Here is a 20,575-nt window from a genome sequence, read left to right as displayed (position 1 = left end):
ATCTAAGAAAAGTGAATGAAACCATGATACCTATGGGAGCTTTACAACCTTGGCTTCCATCTCCGGTAGCCATTCCTAAAGGTTATTATAAAATTGTGGTAGATGTGAAGGATTGTTGCTTTACTAATCCTTTTCATCCTGAGGATTGTGAAAGACTTGCTTTCAGTGTTCCTTCTATAAATTTTAAAGAACCTTTGAAGAGATATCAATGGACAGTTCTCCCACAGGGCATGGCGAATAGTCCTACCTTATGTCAAAAGTTTGTGGCACAAGCCATTCAGCCTGTGAGACAACAATGGCCTATGATTTATATCATTCATTACACAAATGATGTCTTGATGGTGGGAAAAGACCCTCAGGATTTGCTATTGTTTTATAGAGATTTACAAAAGGCCTTAGCTGATAAAGGACTACAAATAGCTCCCGAGAAGACACAAACTCAAGATCCTTATAATTATTTGGGTTTTAGACTTACAAATCAAGCAGTTTTCCCCCAGAAAACAGTTATTCACAGGGACAATTTAAAAACTTTAAATGATTTTCAAAAATTGTTAGGTGATATTAATTGGCTTCGCCCCTATTTAAAGTTTATACAGGGGAATTGAAAACTTTTTTTTTTCTTTTTTTTCCTTTTTAAATATTTTTATTAGGTATTTTCCTCATATACATTTCCAATGCTATCCCAAAAGTCCCCCATAAACTCCCCCCCCCACTACCCTACCCACCCACTCCCACTTTTTAGCCTTGGCGTTCCCCTGTACTGGGGCATATAAAGTTTGCATGACCAATGGGCCTCTCTCTCCAGTGATGGCCTACTAGGCCATCTTTTGATACATATGCAGCTAGAGACAAGAGCTCCAGGGTACTGGTTATTTCATATGGTTGTTCCACCTATAGGGTTTCAGTTCCCTTTAGCTTCTTGGGTACTTTCTCTAGCTCCTCCATTGGGGGCCCTGTGATCCATCCAATGGCTGACTGTGAGCATCCACCTCTGTGTTTGCTAGGCCCCTGCATTGTCTCACAAGGGACAGCTATATCAGGGTCCTTTCAGCAAAATCTTGCTAGTGTATGCAATGGTGTCAGCGTTTGGAGACTGATTATGGGATGGATCCCTGGATATGGCAGTCTCTAGATGGTCCATCCTTTTGTCTCACCTCCAAACTTTGTCTCTGTAACTCCTTCCATGGGTGTTTTTTTTTTCCCAATTCTAAGAAGGGGCAAAGTGTCCACACTTTGATCTTCATTCTTCTTGAGTTTCATGTGTTTCGCAAATTGTATCTTATACCTTGGGTATTCTAAGTTTATCGGCTAATATCAACTCATCAGTGAGAACATATCATTTGAGTTCCTTTGTAATTGGGTTACCTCACTCAGGATAATGCCCTTCAGGTCCAACCATTTGCCTAGGAATTTCATAAATTCATCCCTTTTAATAGCTGAGTAGTACTCAATTGTGTAAATATGCCACATTTTTTGTATCCATTCCTCTGTTGAGAGGCATCTGGGTTCTTTCCAGCTTCTGGTTATTATAAATAAGGCTGATATGAACATAGTGGAACATGTGTCTTTCTTACCAGTTAGAACATCTTCAGGATATATGCCCGGGAGAGGTATTGTGGGATCCTCTGTTAGTACTATGTCCATTTTTCTGAGGAACCGCCAGACTGATTTCCAGAGTGGTTGTACAGGCTTGCAATCCCACCAACAATGGAGGAGTGTTGCTCATTCATCACAACCTTGCCAGCATCTTTTGTCACCTGAATTTTTGATCTTAGCCATTCTGACTGGTGTGAGATGGAATCTCAGGGTTGTTTTGATTTGCATTTCCCTGATGATTAAGGATACTGAATATTTTTTTCAGGTGCTTCTCAGCCATTCGGTATTCCTCAGGTGAGAATTTTGTTTAGCTCTGTGCCCCAATTTTTAACGGGGTTATTTGATTTTCTGGAGTCCACCTTCTTGAGTTCTTTATATATATTGGATATTAGTCAACTATCTGATTTAGGATAGGTAAAGATCCTTTCCCAATCTGTTGGTGGCCTTTTTGTCTTATTGACGGTGTCTTTTGCCTTACAAAAGCTTTGCAGTTTTATGAGGTCCCATTTGTCAATTCACGATCTTACAGCACAAGCCATTGCTGTTCTATTTAGGATTTTTCCCCCTGCCCATACCTTCGAGGCTTTTCCCCACTTTATCCTCTGTAAGTTTCAGTGTCTCTGGTTTTATGTGGAGTTGCTTGATCCACTTAGATTTGACCTTCGTACAAGGAGATAGGAATAGATCAATTTGCATTCTTCTACATGATAACAACCAGTTGTGCCAGCACCATTTGTTGAAAATGCAGTCTTTTTTTTCACTGGATGGTTTTAGCTCCCTTTTCAAAGTGACCATAGGTGTGTGGGTTCATTTCTGGGTCTTCAATTCTATTCCATTGGTCTACTTGTCTGTCACTATAGTAGTACCATGCAGTTTTTAATCACAATTGTTCTGTAGTACAGCTTTAGGTCAGGCATGGTGATTCCACCAGAGGTTCTTTTATCCTTGAGAAGAGTTTTTGCTATCCTAGGTTTTTTGTTATTCCAGATCAATTTGCAGATTGCTCTTTCTAATTCGTTGAAGAATTGAGTTGGAATTTTGATGGGGATTGCATTGAATCTGTAGATTGCTTTTGGCAAGATAGCCATTTTTACAATTTTGATCCTGCCCATCCATGAGCATGGAAGATCTTCCCAACTTCTGAGATCTTCTTTAATTTCTTTCTTCAGAGACTTGAAGTTCTTATCATACAGATCTTTCACTTCCTTAGTTAGAGTCACACCAAGGTATTTTATATTATTTGTGACTATTGAGAAGGGTGTTGTTTCCCTAATTTCTTTCTCAGCCTGTTTATTCTTGGTGTAGAGAAAGACCATTGACTTGTTTGAGTTAATTTTATATCCAGCTACTTTGGTGGAATTTTTAGTGTCACTTACATATACTATCATATCATCTGCAAAAAGTGATATTTTGACTTCTTCCTTTCAAATTTGATTCCCGTTCATCTCCTTTTGTTGTCGAATTGCTCTGGCTAGGACTTCAAATACAATGTTGAATAGGTAGGGAGACAGTGGGTAGCCTTGTCTAGTCCCTGATTTTAGTGGGATTGCTTCCAGCTTCCTACCATCTACTTTGATGTTGGCTACTGGTCTGTTGTAGATTGCTTTTATCATGGTTAGGTATGGGCCTTGAATTGGTGATCTTTCCAAGACTTTTATCATGAATGGGTGTTGGATTTTGTCAAATGTTTTCTTTGAGTGTATGGAGATGATCATGTGGTTTTTGTCTGTGAGTTTGTTTATATAATGGATTACATTGATGGATTATTGTATATTGAACCATCCCTGCATCCCTAGAATGAAACCTACTTGGTCAGGATGGATGATTGTTTTAATGTGTTCTTGGATTCGGTTAGCAAGAATTTTATTGAGTATTTTTGCATCGATATTCATAAGGGAAATTATTCTGAAATCTCTATCTTTGTTGGATCTTTCTGTGATTTAGGTATCAGAGTAATTGTGGCTTCATAGAATGAGTTGGGTAGAGTACCTTCTACTTCTATTTTGTGGACTAATTTGTGCAGAACTGGAATTAGATCTTCTTTGAAGCTCTGATAGAACTCTGCACTAAACCCATCTGGTCCTGGGGTTTTTTTGGTGGGAGACTATTAATGACTGCTTCTATTTCTTTAGGGGATGTGGGACTGTTTAGATCATTAACTTGATCCTGATTTAACTTTGGTACCTGGTATCTGTCTAGAAATTTGTCCATTTCGTCCAGGTTTTCCAGTTTTGTTTAGTATAGCCTTTTGTAGAAGGATCTTATGGTGTTTTGGATTTCTTCAGAATCTGTTGTTATGTATCCTTTTTCATTTCTGATTTTGTTAATTAGGATGCTTTCCCTGTGCCTTCTAGTGAGTCTGGCTAAGGATTTATACATCTTGTTGATTTTCTCAAAGAACCAACTCTGCGTTTGGTTGATTCTTTGAATAGTTCTTCTTGTTTCTACTTTGTTGAATTTGCACCTGAGTTTGATTATTTCCTTCCATTTACTCCTCTTGGGCGAATTTTCTTCCTTTTTTTTCTAGAGCTTTTAGGTGTGTTGTCAAGCTGCTAGTGTGTGCTCTCTCTAGTTTCCTTTTGGAGGCACTCAGAGCTATGAATTTCCCTCTCAGAAATGCTTTCATTGTGTCCCATAAGTTTGGGTATGTTGTGGCTTCGTTTTCATTAAACTCTAAAAAGTCTTTAATTTCTTTCTTTATTCCTTCCTTGTCCAAGGTATCATTGAGAAGAGTGTTGTTCAGTTTCCACGTGAATGTTGGCTTTCCATTATTTATGTTGTTATTAAAGATCAGCCTTAGTCCATGGTCGTCTGATAGGATGCATGGGACAATTTCAATATTTTTGTATCTGTTGAGGCCTGTTTTGTGACCAATTATATGGTCCATTTTGTAGAAGGTACCATGAGGTGCTTAGAAGAAGGTATATCCTTTTGTTTTAGGATAAAATGTTCTGTAGATATCTGTTAAGTCCATTTGTTTTATAACTTCTGTTAGTTTCACTGTGTCCCTGTTAATTTCTGTTTCCACGATCTGTCCATTGATGAAAGTGGGGTGTTGAAGTCTCCCAATATTATTGTATGAGGTGCAATGTGTGTTTTGAGCTTTACTAAAGTGTCTTTAATGGATGTGGCTGCCCTTGCATTTGGAGTATAGATATTCAGAGTTGAGAGTTCCTCTTGGAGGATTTTACCTTTGATGAGTATGAAGTGTCCCTCCTTGTCTTTTTTGATAACTTTGGGTTGGAAGTCGATTTTATTCGATATTAGAATGGCTACTCCAGCTTGTTGCTTCAGACCATTTGCTTGGAAAAGTGTTTTCCAGCATTTCACTCTGAGGTAGTGTCTGTCTTTTTCCCTGAGATGGGTTTCCTGTAAGCAACAAAATGTTTGGTCCTGTTTGTGTATCCAGTCTGTTAGTCTATGTCTTTTTATTGGGGAATTGAGTTCATTGATATTAAGAGATATTAAGGGAAAGTAATTGTTGCTTCCTATTATTTTTGTTGTTAGAGTTGGCATTCTGTTCTTGTGGCTGTCTTCTTTTTGGTTTGTTGAAGGATTACTTTCTTGCTTTTTCAAGGGCGTGGTTTCCATCCTTGTATTGGTTTTTTTCTGTTATTATCCTTTGAAGGGCTGGATTCGTGCAAAGATTATGTGTGAATTTGGTTTTGTCGTAGAATAGTTTGGTTTCTCCATCTATGATAATTGAGAGTTTGGCTGGGTATAGTAGCCTGCGCTGGCATTTGTGTTCTCTTAGGGTCCGTATAACATCTGTCCAGGCTCTTCTGGCTTTCATAGTCTCTGGTGAAAAGTCTGGTGTAATTCTGATAGGCCTGCCTTTGTATGTTACTTGACCTTTTTCCCTTACTGCTTTTAATATTCTATCTTTATTTAGTGCATTTGTTGTTCTGATTATTGTGTGTTGGGAGGAATTTCTTTTCTGGTCCAGTCTATTTGGAGTTCTGTAGGCTTCTTGTATGTTCATGAGCATGTCTTTCTTTAGGTTTGGTAAGTTTTCTTCTATAATTTTGTTGAAGATATTTGCTGTCCCTTTGAGTTGAAAATCTTCATTCTCATCTATCCTATCATCTGTAGGTTTGGTCTTCTCATTGTGTCCTGTATTTCCTGGATGTTTTGAGTTAGGATCTTTTTGCATTTTCCATTTTCTTTGATTGTTGTGCCGATGTTCTCTATGGAATCTTCTGCACCTGAGATTCTCTCTTCCATCTCTTGTATTCTGTTGCTGATGCTCGCATCTATGGTTGCAGATTTCTTTCCTAGGGTTTCTATCTCCAGCATTGCCTCACTTTGGGTTTTCTTTATTGTGTCTACTTCCCTTTTTAGGTCTTGGATGGTTTTATTCAATTCCATCACCTGTTTGGTCATGCTTTCCTGCAATTCTTTAAGGGATTTTTGTGCTTCCTCTTTAAGGTCTTCTACCTGTTTAGCAGTGTTCTCCTGTATTTCTTTAAGTGAGTTATTAAAGTCCTTCTTGATGTCCTCTACCATCATCATGAGATATGCTTTTAAATCCGGGTCTATCTTTTCAGGTGTGTTGGGGTGCTCAGGACTGGGTTGTGTGGGAGTGCTGCGTTCTAATGATGGTGAGTGGTTTTGGTTTCTGTTAGTAAGAATCTTACATTTACCTTTTACCCAATGGTAATCTCTGGAGTTAGTTGTTATAGTTGTCTCTGGTTAGAGCTTGTTCCTCTGGTGATTATGTTAGCCTCTATCAGCAGACCTGGGGGACTAGCTCTTTCCTGAGTTTCAGTGTTCAGAGTACTCTCTGAAGGCAAGCTCTCCTCTTGCAGGGAAGGTGCCCAGATATCTGGCATTCGAATCTGCCTCCTGGCAGAAGTTGTGTTCCACTCACCAGAGGTCCTAAGATCCCTTGGAGAGTCCTGTGGGGACCTTGGGAATGTCAGCAGACTCTGCGCCCAAGGTGCATCTGTTTCAGCACCAACCAGAAGGAACTTGTGACCCTGGTCAGGCCGGGTTTTTTCGAATTGAAAAATTTATTTGATATTCTTAAAGGGAGTTCTGATCCTAACTCACCTAGATCTTTAATCTCAGAAGGATTGCTGGCCTTACAACACGTGGAAATGGATATTGAAACACAATTTGTTACTTATATAGATTACTTTTTGCCTTTACATCTGTTAATTTTTAATACAATTCATATGCCTACAGAATTGTTGTGGCAAAGGGCTCCTCTAATGTGAATACATTTGAGGATATCTCCTAAACGTAATATCCTGCTATATTATGAAGCAGTAGCTCAGATGATCATACTTGGAAGGAAGCAGACACTAACTTATTTAGGCAAAGAGCCAGATATCATTGTTCAGTGTTAAAGTGTAGATCAAGATACTTGGCTGAAGCAGCACAGTACGGATTGGTTGCTTGCTCAAATAGGATTTATAGAAACTATAATCATTATCCTCAAGATAGGCTGATAATTTTTTTAAAGATTTATTTATTATTATACATAAATTCACTGTGGCTGACTTCAGACATACCAGAAGAGGGCGTCAGATCTCATTATGGGTTGTTGTGAGCTGGGATTTGAACTCAGGACCTTTGGAAGAATAGTCAGTGCCCTTACCAGCTGAGCCATCTCACCAGCCCCGATAAAAATTTTAAATGTACATGAGGTGATGTTTCCTAATACGACTTCTTTACAGCCTTTGTATTATGCTGTTTTGATTTTTACTGACGGCTCCTCTAAAGGGTGAGATAATTATCTTATGAATACTCAACAATTAGTCATAGAGACTCCTAGCCTCTCAACTCAGTTAGCAGAACTGACAGCAGTATTGAATGTTTTTCAGTCTGTAAATGATACTTTTAATATTTTTACTGAGAGTTTATATGTTGCACAATCATTTCCCTTATTGGAGACTTGTGGTATGTTTATCTTTAATTCGTCAGCAGGATCTCTGTTTTCACAATTGCAAAACATCGTTCTTGCCTGAAAACATCCGTTTTATAATGGCTATATACAAGCTCGTTCTGATCTTCCTGGACCTTTAGCTGAAGGCAATGTTTGCATTGACAGAGCTCTAATAGGAGAGGCCTTAATTTCAGATCTTGTTGCTTTGGCTTGACGTGATCATGATAAAATTCATCTCTCTAGCCATACCTTAAGGCTCTGACACAAGGTCACTAAAGAACAGGCAAGATTCATTGTAAAACAATGTCCTAAATGTATTACATTATCTCCACTGCCACATTTAGGAGTTAATCCATGAGGTTTTACGCCTAATCATATTTGGCTAATGGATGTAACTCATTATGCGGAATTTTGAAAATTAAAAAAAATATATATGTTTGTAATGACACTTGTTCAGGATTTCTTTTTGCTTCTCTATATACAGGAGAGACCTCTAGAAATGTAATTGACCATTGTTTACAAGCTTTTAATGCTATAGGATTGCGTAAACGTAAGACAGATAATGGGCCATCCTATACTGGCAACAATTTTATTTCATTTTGTAAGGAATTTGGTATCAGACATAAAACTGGGATTCCTTAAACCCCATGGAACAAGGAATTGTTGAATGTGCTCATGGCACTCTGAAAAACTGGCTTTTAAAAACAATACAGGTGCATGGCTGAAGATCTGCTCATGTCAGTACTGGAGGAGGACAGGAGACACTGGTGCAGAATCCCAAGACAGCTTCTTCACACACAGGACCAAAAAAGCCAGTTCTACTGCTCTAGGCCCAGGCACACAAGGACATCAGCAGTGTATATACTGGGATGGGTCACATGAGCTTGTTGTAGTCACACTGTGGGTGGCATTCATAATCCTGAAGAGGTAGAGGAGGCAAGCAAAGGACACTGAAACTTGGTGTTTACAAATCCACAACATAGACAAAGAAGTGAAAAAGGCAAAAGTTGCTTTTGTTGGAGTTCTTCAAAAGACCCTCCCTCACAAAGTCCACCGAGATTGCCATTGCTGCAAACTTCATGGAGATTTTTGTTGATCCAACAAGTTAGGGACTCCCCTCTCAGCACGCAGGCCAGAGAGACCCAGAACAAAGAAAGAACACACATTTTTATGCCTTGTAAAGGGCAGATTTGAGCAACAGGTTTCTCATTGTTGTAGCAAGTAACGCTTTCAGGCATTGGTTGGTGTGCATAGTGACTACCTCTGGCCTAGTGTCTTACTTTGCTTGCCCCCATGATGGGTTATTATGATTTGGTCAGCAAAGCAGTAGTACATTTTGAACTGATGGATCAGCTATTAATGTCATAGCTATTAAGTAAAGACTATTAAAGTCAGGAGGATTCTAGCAACAAGGTCAGGGTGGTTTGTGGTCTTTCTCAGAATTCAATGTGGTGTGGGGTAGGGGGATTTCTCTGAGAGGTGCTATTTTTGTTATGGTAATTTCTCTGAGAACAGCTAATATTATTTTGACAGCCTCAGGCTTAATCATTTTGACAGCTAAAACTATGTTTTTACATTTGTTTAGTCAGCCAGCTTCCTTATTCGGCTCTGCACTTGGCCTGCTAGTACAAGTCCTTTTCGAAGGGAGAAGGTACTTGGTGGTCTTGAATTCAATTTTGATATTACACTTTTAGACTATTATAAAACAGAAACAACACACCAAGGAGGTGAGGGGCAAGAAGAGAATTGTAGTGCCAGGGAAATGTTAGTTATCTCCAAAAATAACAGACATGCACCAATATAATATAACTAATAGTAGGTTCTTTATTTCATTTGAGTTAGCTTGGTCCCCTCCAATAAACCGCTATCATGCAGGATGGTTTTGGTGGTTTCAGGCCAATGCAGGAGCCAGAGACAAGGAAGGAGTCCTGGTCAGAAGTCAAAGTCTCCATTGGCTGATCCACAGTACTCTTTCTGAGCTGCATCCCAGAGACTTCTTCACAACAGGGGGCGTTGCGGCACTGGTGCTTCAGTTGGTGGTAATCTCAATGCTCACACTCTAGTAGCTATGTTTTGACCCCCAAGCCAAGTTCAGCTGGGTTGTCAGAAGTTCAGAGCTGAAATCTGAAAGTGATTTCAAAAGTCATAAGTGATTTTGTTATTTTGTTCTCCATACAGTCTCTGTGCTGACAGGATTGGACTGTGCCAGGTGAAGGTAGCATTCTGTGATGACTCCAGGTCAGGAAGGTGTGCGTCTAAACACTGACCAAAATGCCTGGCGCCTGTGTGTGAGGATGTAGGAGATGCTATGCAGGATTCCTGGATTCAGTTTGTTTTCTGGTCCTCTCGGCCTTCCAACATTTCGAAAATTAGATTTCATACAGTTTACTGTCAGTAAATAGCCTTCTTAGCTCTGCAAGTGTGCCGAGACTTGCTACACTGCCCCTTCCCCCAATGAAGAGAAACGGAGTGCAAACACAAATCTGTATCGCAGCTGCTTTTCTTTCTGTTCACCTGATGTTAATCAGGCTGCCCTAAACTGTCAGGGATCCACCTGCCTGAGTGAACATGCCTACCTCAGATCCATTTACTACTAAAAGGCTAGAATTCTGGAAGACCAACAGCTGAACTAAGTCTGATAAAATGTTAAGCTCTTCCAAGACAGGAAGCAAAAGACACCCTCTCAAGTTGGCTGAGTTTTCTCTGTCAGGACCAGCACTGCTCTGACCTTCTGACTTAGCCAGTCCTTTTTCTGGAGGTGAGTTCACATATGATGTAGAAATTTATTCTGGAAATTGCTGAAAATAGAAAGATTCTCCTGTGCAGACGTGATGGCACAGGCCTCTAATCCCATAATAGAAAAGCAAAGCAAAGTGAATCGGAGTTCAGGGCTAGCCTAGTCTATGCATAAGGTAAAAGAGTAAAATGGAATTTTCAGGTGTCCTCTACATCAATTTGCAAGGGAAGCATCTATGTAGATCAGTCATCATCCCTAGTGATTCAGCAGAAGGGTTTCCCAAAGTGCTCAATGTTGCTCCCTGTGTGCTTATCTTATGGCCCAGCACAAAGGAGAACAAGGAGGCTTAATATCCTCTAAGGACTTCCTTTAAAACAACCCACCAGTTATCCTGAAACCAACAGTAGGAAAAATAGAATATCCTCATCTGTGTCCACTCCACCCTTTATCTTTTCCCTTGGGCCACTTTAAAAAGAACACAAATTTTCAGCTTTTTAACAATTTTATTAAGAATGCTGCAATCAAATAAACAAACAGAAACCAGAAGACTGGAAAGACACAACTGCCTTTGTGTGCCTTTGCTGTACCAGCAGGAGCTGACAGAAGATCCCCTACTTGCAAGTCTTAGCAAGAATCTGGGATCCAAACAGTTCTGTGTGTCTTTCTCACTTCTTCTGGCGGAAAGCTCTTTGAAGCCATGCCCAGCATCCTAGGTGACTGGCACTGTAAGAAGCAGGATCCTTGTCAGGGCAGTCTCTACCATCACAGGTCTCAACTTCCAGCCCTTTCTCCCTGAGCAAGCTTAGTGAGGGTTGGTCTCGCTTCTCTGGATCTTTGATATATCTGGGTAGATCAGTCGTCATCCATGTTGATTTAGCAGAAGGGTTTCCCAAAGTGCTCAAGGTTGCTCCCTGTGTGCTGGTTATCTTATGGCCCAGCACACATGAGAACCAGAATGCCTAAGGTGTGTCCCCTGAGGAAGTCCTTAAAAAAAAAAAAACCTACCAGTTAGTCCTGTAACTAACAGTAGGAAAGAATAGAGTATCCTCATCTGTGTCCACTCCACCCCTCATCTTTTCCTTTGGGCCACTTAAAGAAGAACACAAATTTCTAGCTTTTTAGCACTTTTATTCAGAAAACTGCAACAAACCAAACAAACACCAGCTGGTTGCAAAGACACAACAACCTTTGTGCGCCTTTGCCTTATGATCAGGACTCGACAGAAGATCCCCTAATTGCAAGTCCTTAGCAGGAATCAGGGCTCCTGGGCTCCAAACAGAGTTCTGGGTGGGTTTTCACTTCTGCCCAAAAGCCCTTTGAATCCATGGCCAGCAGCCTAGGGGCCTGGCATGTCAGAGGCTGGATTCTCATGAGGGCAGTCTCCACCATCTCGATGCTCATGTTCTAGCCCTTTCCTTGAGCAGTCTTGGAGAGGGTTGGTATGGCACCTCTGTATCTTTGTCTTTGTTTTCCACATCTCCAGGGGACACTTGTGACTCCCTCAGATTCTCCGAAGACTTCTGTGTGCTTCTTCATGGCACAATTCTGGGGTGGTATCTCATGCAGTTCAACTATAGATCCCAATCAACAATCCAGCTGTCCTCAGAGCAGTGGCTTGGCTCTGCCAAAATGAAATGGCACAGACTTGGAACATCGTGGACTCAGGGCTTGCAATACTTGTGCACTCAGCAGTGCATGCTCTGTAGAATTTGATGTATCCTTCACAAAACTAAGACCATACTGCTTCATTGTCACATGATCTGTAGAATCTGATGTATCCTTATCAAAATTGAAACAGTACTCCTTCATTGTGGAATGCTCTGTAGAATCTGGTGTAGGCTTCATAAAACTTTGACGGTATTCCTTCATTACCTTGGATTTATCCATGTAGTGTTGAGGGCAAGTCCTTGGCCTTTTGATTCAGAGAAGACTCCAGTTAGTTATTTATACTCTATACTTCAAGGACCCTCCCAAATATTACGTTATGGAAAGCTGGGTGTTAAACCCATAATCCTAGCATCTATTTGCATTGCCTAAGGAGGCAAGATTTTGCCCAGTCTGGTGGCAAAATCAGAACCTGACCAAAAGAAGCAGATCAGGCAGAGAAGTAGAGGCAGGTGGAATTCTGATCTCAATGTTAGCCTGGTTGTCAGACCTAGTTTGAGGACAGCTAGGGCTACAAAGGAAAACCTAGGGTAAATAGTCAAAACAAGAAAACAAAAAAAAAAGTGAAGCTTCTTTTTTTTTCATATTTATGGAGATGTTATTTCCTTTATTTGAGAAACTTAAGTCTTGGGTACATCAAAACCATTTTCTGGGATGAGGGAAAAAAATCAGAACCAACAATAGAAAAAAAAAGTTATCATCTGGGTCACAACAGAACCCAGAGATATTCTTATAATTGAAAAATTATAGGTGCTTCATAATTGACCTTCTGATACAAAATGGCCTATTGAATTTGAAACTTGGTTCTTGGTGTGGAGGTCCACAGACAAACTAGGATGTCTTCAGACCTTAGCTGGATGCCGTTAGGGGTTATTTGGCTTTCAACTCTTTTTTCCTTGTCTAAGAGGTAGCAGCAGCAACAGTATCCACCTTCTGGGCAGCTTCTTTCTTGGCATGATGAGCCTGCAGGACTGCCACGGCTTCATCTACCTTGGAGCGGAGGGACTCAGGGGATTCCAGCATGTGCAGCAGCTCAGAGTTGTCGATTTCCAGCAGCATCCCAGTGATTTTCCCAGCCAGGTTTGAATGCATTGTTTGGATAAGCGGGAACAGACGCTCCCCCAGCACCTGCTTCTGCTCCTGGGTGGGCGCTGCAGCAAGCATGGAGGCAGTCAGGGGCTCCTGACCCTGGATGTGGACTGCAGGCTGGGGGGCCTGCAGTGGCTGGATGGCAGGGTGTGGGCTCAGGACACTGGAGGCATACTTGTATGGAGTCACAGCCCTGGGAGTGGTGGCAGCAACTGCGGCCCGAGGTGCAAGGTTTGGCAGGGCTGCAACTCTCTGAGCAGTAGTAGGAAGGCCATGAGAGGCCGGAGCATTACCAGTTGGAGCCAGATGTCGAAGAGCTGGACAAGACCCAGACTGCCACAGGGCAATTGACATTCCTTGGAAGCCTTGAGGTCTCCTGCCTTGCTGCCAGCGTGTATTAGGCCTCATCTGTGCTAACTGGTTAGGCGTGTAATATGGGGGTCTTCCCTGAGCCTGCGGAACTGTGGGCACAAAGTAGCCACCAGCTGCAGGCTGGAACTGATTTAAGATGGCACTGGCAGGGAGTGCTCTCATCCCAGCTACAGGCTGCATGTACTGGTTAGTCAGGTGAGCCTTCTGCTCTTCCTTCCTCTGGGCCAGGGTGACATACAGAGGCTTGGAGCCCACAATGCGTCCATTCATCTCGGTGACAGCTTTGGTCGCCTCTTCAGGAGAGGAGAAACAGACAAAGCCAAACCCTTTGCTTCTCCCATCTTCTAGCATCACCTTCACACTGGTGATTGATCCAAAGGGAGAAAACTCTTTCCTTAATTTCTCATCATCAATGGTGTCATCCAAGTTCTTAATGTAGAGATTCTCCCCCTGGTACCGGCTAATCCTCTCCTGCTTCAGCTGCTCAAACTTCTGCTTTAGCTTAGCCTGCCTTTCTACCTTTTTCTGTGCACGGCCTACAAATATGGCTTTCCCGCTCATTTCTTTTCCATTCATTTCTTCCACAGCCTTATTGGCATCCTCGTGTTTCTCATAACTTACAAAGCCAAAGCCTTTGGACTTCCCCCTGGAGTCTCTCATCACCTTGACACTTAGGGTCTTACCAAACTGGCTGAAGAGCTCTTTCAGATTCCCATCATCCACCTCTTCTCCGAAGTTTTTGATATAAACATTGGTGAATTCCTTGGCCTTGGCTCCAAGTTCTGCTTCCCGCTCTTTGCGAGACTTGAATCTACCCTCAAACACTTTAAGGTCATTGAGAAGCATGCCATTCATCTTCTCGATGGCCTTGTCGGCGGCCTCTTGGGTCTCGAAGTGAACAAAAGCATAGCCCTTAGAGCCGTTCTCACCACAGACCACCTTACAGGACAAGATGTTTCCAAAGGCAGAGAAAGTGTCATACAGTGCCTTGTTGTCTATGGATTTGTCCAGGTTCTTGATGAAGACATTTCCCACTCCAGACTTTCTCAAAGAGGGATCCCTCTGCGACCACATGATGCGGATCGGCTTTCCCTTTATCACCTCGAAGTTCATGGTGTTCAAGGCCCTCTCAGCGTCAGCTGGCTGCTGGAAGTTGACGTAGGCATAACCCAGAGAGTGCTGCCGGGTGATCATATCGCGACAGACCCGGATGGACAGCACAGGCCCCGCAGGGCTGAACTTTTCATACAGCATGGCTTCGGTGACATCCAAGTGCAAATCGCCCACATATAAGGAGGCCATGGGGTATCTGCTGGCTGCAGCGTTCATCTCCCCACCTCCCACGACCCCGATCCTTGCCAGGAGGACTTCTAACAAGGCCTAGTGCAGGGCAAAAGGGGCTCTGAGGAGCTGTGGCATGTGCCACAGCGTACAGGTGGCACCAGGGAAGCCAGGGAAGGCTGGAGCAGGGAGGCTCCGAGCTGGGACCCGAGTGCTGGACGACTTGCACTGGACTGCAAAAGCCCCAAGACAAAAAGGCTCTCAAAAACAATATGGCCCGCTACTGGAGTTTGTACTCTGCAGCTGTCCTGGCTTGAGGCTTAAAAAATAAAAATTAAAGTAGGAAATCCCCTTGTAAAGGGGACAAAAAATTTTCAAGAGCCAATCAGATGATGTGCTCACGGCAGTCTTGGGAACATGCATTTCGTGTTAAATACAGGCCCTGGGCTCCCAGAGGTTTACAGTAACAGCAGCCTGGGAAGGGGGAAACCAAATCTTTGCGGTACCTGCGAAGGGCAGTGCGGACACGTGGTGCAGCCAGCCGGGGCGCGGGGCTGCCACGTGGCTCTGAGGCGTGCAGGGGTGGGCCGGGCAGAGGGGGATGGCTCACCACCGGAAGGACAGAAAGATGTGGACAGACAGGCAGGCCAGAAGCAGTGAAAGTCACTTCCCCGCGGGCTCCCAGCACAAGTCTCTCTCTGGTTCTTTTTCTTCTTTTTTCCCTTTTGCTTTTTTTTTCCCTCTTTTTTTCTTCTCTTTTCTTTTCTTTTTTTTTTTTTTTTTTTTAAGGTTTTTGAGGCTTTTGTAATTTTTTTAGGCTTTTTATTTTTTCTGCTTCAGGCTTGCTGAGCCCAAATGCAATACTGACGGCTGCGACCTGGGGCAGAGAGAGAAGCTTCTTAAAATAAGATCCTATCTCACAGAATGCAATTGTCTAAAGTTAAACATTATACGTAACTGACTAGATATGCAATGGGGAAAGTGCTAATGGACTGGCAAATCTACTTGGAGTGCCTGGTTTAGAGAGTACGAGAGCAAATAAAATGATCTCTCACTTACTCTGTCTTTCCTGAAAGGACATTTATTAGAATGACTTACATTCCCCAGTTGAGATTATTCCAAAGCAGCAAAGTCCAAGATTCCAGAAGTTCTCAGTTCCAGAGGGTGGATGTCTCAGGTGGCCTTCAGTAGAAGTTGAATCACAGTCAGGTAGGCTCTCGAGCCAGTGAAGTAATAGACTTGCTAGCTAAAAGAGAGCAAGAAGGCAAAGTGAAAACTTTCTTCCTCTCTGTTCTTACATAGGCCTCCAGCTGAAGGTGTGGCTGGAATTAAAGTTGTTTATTCCAGATTCAATGTCTGGATTAAAGGTGTGTGTCTTCTGCTGGGTGTTGTGACTCACGCCTTTAATCCAAACACCACGGAATCGAATCAATCAATTACATCTCTGTGAACAAGCTGGTCTACAAAATGAGTTCCAGGACAGCCAGTGGTATTATAGACAAATCCTTGCTCATAACAACAACAACAACAACAACCAGTTACATAAAAAAAGATGTGTCTTTCTTGGTTCAGATCCAGAAACTGTGTCTTTCAAACTCAAAAAGGATCTTCATTAAAGACAAGTCTCTTAGCTCAAAGACACTGATTACTTTCTACAAATTAAGTAAATATCCTTTTCAGGTGTGTCATCCAATTTTGGATTTTGCTGAATTCAAGATATTGTCAAGTTGACAATAAAGAATATCCAACAGAGACAGTGTTTCTCTGTTGGGAGCAACCGTGTTTGAATGTTAACTGCACTCAGACCTATGAGTTTTCCTCTTAGGACTGCTTTCATTGTGACCCATACGTTTGGGTATGTTGTAGCTTCATTTTCATTACATTCCAAAATGTCTTTCTTTATTTATTTCTCCCTCGACCAATTTATCATTGAGTAGAGTGTTTCTCAGGTTTCTCGTGATTGTTGGCTTAATATTATTTATGTTGTTATTGAAGATCAGCCTTAATATGGGTTATCTGATATGATGCATGGGATAATTTCAGGATTTTTGTATCTGTTAAGGCCTGTTGTAGAAAGTAATCAGTGTCTTTGAGGTAGGAAAACATGCCTTTAAAGAAGATCTCTTTCCATTGTGTCCTAATTAACAAAATCAGAAATGAAAAGGGAGATATAACAATAGAAACTGAAGATATAAAAAATAATCATCAGATCCTACTACAAGAGCCTATACTCAACAAAACAGGAAAACCTGGATGAAATAGGCAATTTTGTAGACTGATACCAGGTACCAAAGTTAAATCAGGATCAGATTAACAATCTAAACATTCCCATATCCCCTATAGAAATAGAAACAGTCATCAATAGTCTCCCAACCAAAAAGAGCCCAGGACCAGATGGGTTTAGTGCAGAGTCCTATCAGACCTCAAAAAAGACCTTATTCTAATAGTCCTCAAAATTCCACAAAATAGTAACAGAAGGTACTGTATGCAATTCATTCTATGAAACCACAATTACTCTGATACCTAAACCACATAAAGACTCAACAAGAAAGAGAATGTCAGACCAACTTCCTGTATGAATATTGATGCAAAAATACTCAATAAAATCGTCGCAAATCAAATCCAAGAACACAAAAGATGATCATCCATCATGACCAAGTAGGCTTCATCCAAGGGATGCAGGGATGGTTTATTATATGGCAATGTATGGAATCCAATATATAAACAAACTCAAAGACAAAAACTACATGATCATCTCCTTTGATGCTGAGAAAGCATTTCACAAAATCCAACACCCTTTCATGATAAAAGTCTTGGAAAGATTAGGAATTCAAGACACATACTGAAATATAAAAGCAATATACAGTAAACCAGTAGCCAACATCAAATTAAGTGGAGAGAAACTTTAAGCAATACCACTAAAATCAGGTACTAGACAAGGCTTCACACTTTCCCCCTACCTATTCAATATAGTACTTGAAGCTCTAGCCAAAGCAATTAGACAACAAAAGGAGATCAAGGGAATATAAATTGGAAAGGAAGAAGTCAAAATATCACTATTTGCAGATGATATGATAGTATATATAAGTGACCCTAAAAATTCCATCAGAGAACTCCTAAGTCTGATAAACAGCTTCAGTGCAGTAGCTGGATATAATATTAATTCAAACAAATCAGTGGCCTTTCTTTACATAAAGGATAAACAGGCTGAGAAAGAAATTAGGGAAACAACATCGTTCACAATAGTCACAAATAATATAAAATACGTTTGTGGGACTCTAACCAAGGAAGTGGAAGATTTGTATGATAAGAAACTCCAGTCTCTGAAGAAAGAAATTGAAGAAGATCTCTGAAGATGGAAAGATCTCATGCTTTTGGATTGGCAGGATTAATATAGTAAAAATGGCTATCTTGTCTAAAGCAATCAACAGATTCAATGCAAACCCCATCAAAATTCCAACTCAATTCTTCACTGAGTTAGAAAGGGAAATTTACCAATTCATCTGGAATAACAAAAAAATCTAGGAAAGCAAAAACTATTCTTAACAATAAAAGAAACTGGTGGAATGAGCATGCCTGACCTCAAGCTGTACTACAGAGCAATTGTGATAAAAACTGCATGGTACTGTTACAGTGACAGACAGGTAGATCAATGGAATAGAATTGAAGACCCAGAAATGAACCCACACACTTATGGTCACTTGATCTTTGACAAGGGAGCTAAAACCATCCAGTGGAAAAAAGACAGCATTTTCAACAAATGGTTTTGGCACAACAGGCAGTTATCATGTAGAAGAATGCAAATTGATCCATTCTTATCTCCTTGAACAAAGCTCAAGTCTAAGTGGATCAAGGAACTCCACATAAAACCTGAGACACTGAAACTTATCAAAGAAAAATTGGGGAAAAGATTGAAGATATGGGCACAGGGGGAAAATTCCTGAACAGAACAGCAATGCCTTGTGCTGTAAGATTAAGATTTGACAAAAGGGACCTTATAAAATTGCAAAGTTCTGTAAGGCAAAAGACATTGTTAATAAGACCAAAAAGCAACCAACATTTGGAAAAGATCTTTACCACTCCTAAATAAGATAGGGGACTAATATCCAATATATACAAAGAACTCAAGAAGCTGGACTCCAGAAAATCAAATAACCCCATCTGTGGAAAAACACAAACAGCTCCCCTGGATCTTATCAAAATAGGATCCGGTCCTTTCCATTTGTTACTTAAAACATCTTTCCATTTAACCATTTCTTTGGGCCTATCTGGCTCTGAACAATGACGTTCAGCCGCCATCTTGTAATGGCGAATGTGAGGGCGGCTCCCTACAAAGGTTCCCTGAGGAATTCCTTTAAAAAGAACCACGAGTTAGTCCTGTAAACAACAGGAGGAAAAAAGAGAATCGTGTCTGTGTCAACTCCACCCTCTATATTTTCCCTTAGGCCACTTTAAGAAGAACACAATATTCAGCTTTTTAACACTTTTATTAAGAAAGCTGTAAACAAACAAACAAACAAACAAACACAATGAAAAAACAGATGTCTGCAAACACACAACTGCCTCCTGTGTGCCTTTGCTGTAACAGCAGGAGCTGACAGAAGATTCCCTAATTGCAAGTCCTTAGCAGGCATCAGGCTTCCTGGACTCCAAACAGAGTTCTTAGTGCCTTTCTCACTTCTTCCTGCCAAAAGCCCTTTGAAGCCATGCCCAGCAGCCTAGGTGCCTGGCACTGCAAGAAGCAGGATCCTGGTCAGGGCAGTCTCCACCCTCACAGGTTGCAAGATCCAGCCCGTTCTCCCTGAGCAAGCTTTGGGAGCGTTGGTCTGGCTCCTCTGAATCTTTGTCTTTGTAGTTTCCCACATCTCCGGGGGACACTTGTGGCTTCCTCTGACTCTCACTCAGGAAGACATCTGTGCCCTTCTTCATGGCAGAATTCAATCTGCGGTAGGATCTCAGGTAGTCCACACTCTCAAATACACAAAAGGAGTATAGATCCCATTCGGCAATCCAGCCATCCTCAGAGCAGTGGCTTTGCTCTTTGCCTAAACAAAGTGTCTCAGAATTGGAACACCTTGTACTCTGGGCTGGCAAGACCTGTGCCCTGGGCAGTGCATGTTCTTCAATATCTGATGTATCCTTGACAAAACTGGGAATGGACTGCATCATCTTCTTGGCTTTATCCATGGATCCCTGCGGGTAAATCCTCCACCTTCTGATTCAGAGAAGAGTCCAGTTAATTAATTGTGCTCTATATTTCTTGACCCTTCCCAACCATTACACAGTGGGAAGCTGGGTTTTAAACCCACAAACCTAGAATCTATTTGCATTGCCTAAGGAGACAAGATTCTGCCCAATCTGGTGGCAAAATCCTTTCATCCCAGAACCTAAGGGAAAGAGCAGATCCTACACAGAAGCAGAGGCAGGTGGATCTCTGATCTCAAGGCCAGCCTGGTTGTCAGACCTAGTTTCAGATCAGCTAGGGCTACAGAGGAAAACCTAGGCTCCAAAATCAAAACCAGTAAACAAAAAGGAGTGAAGCTTCTCAAAGTAAGATGTTATGACTCTGGATGCAATTGTCTACAGTTAAACGTTATAGGCAGCCAAATAAACAGGCAATGGGGAAAGTGCTAATGAACCATCAAATCTACTTGGGCTGCCTGGTATAGAGAGTAAAATATTAAATATAAGGATCCCTCACTCTCTCTCTCCTGGAAAAGGATTTATTAGAATGACTTACATTCTGGAGTTGAATTTATTCCACAACAGCTGGAGAGGATGTAAAGTCCAAGATTCCAGAACTTCTCAGTTCCTGAGGATGGATGTCTCAGCTGGTCTTTAGTAGAAGATGGAATCACATGCAAGGGGGCTCAGGTGCCAGCGATGTAATAGACTTGCTAGCTAGGAAAGAGCAAGCAGGCAATGTGAAAACTTTCTTCCTCCCT

At 41.5% G+C, this 20,575-nt stretch overlaps 1 pseudogene; it reads right to left on the bottom strand.

Moving 5' to 3' along the window:
* Nucleotides 1–12,788: 12,788 nt before the first annotated feature.
* On the bottom strand, nucleotides 12,789–14,678 carry LOC147000829 (polyadenylate-binding protein 4 pseudogene; annotated as a pseudogene).
* Between the last annotated feature and the right edge of the window lie 5,897 nt (nucleotides 14,679–20,575).

This window comes from Mus caroli, unplaced genomic scaffold (genome assembly GCF_978045245.1).
Source record: "Mus caroli unplaced genomic scaffold, Mus_caroli_1 scaffold_15, whole genome shotgun sequence".
NCBI classification, from domain to species: Eukaryota; Metazoa; Chordata; class Mammalia; order Rodentia; family Muridae; genus Mus; species Mus caroli.
Note: the sequence above shows the minus strand (reverse complement) of the source record. Positions and strands in the feature narration are given on the sequence as shown.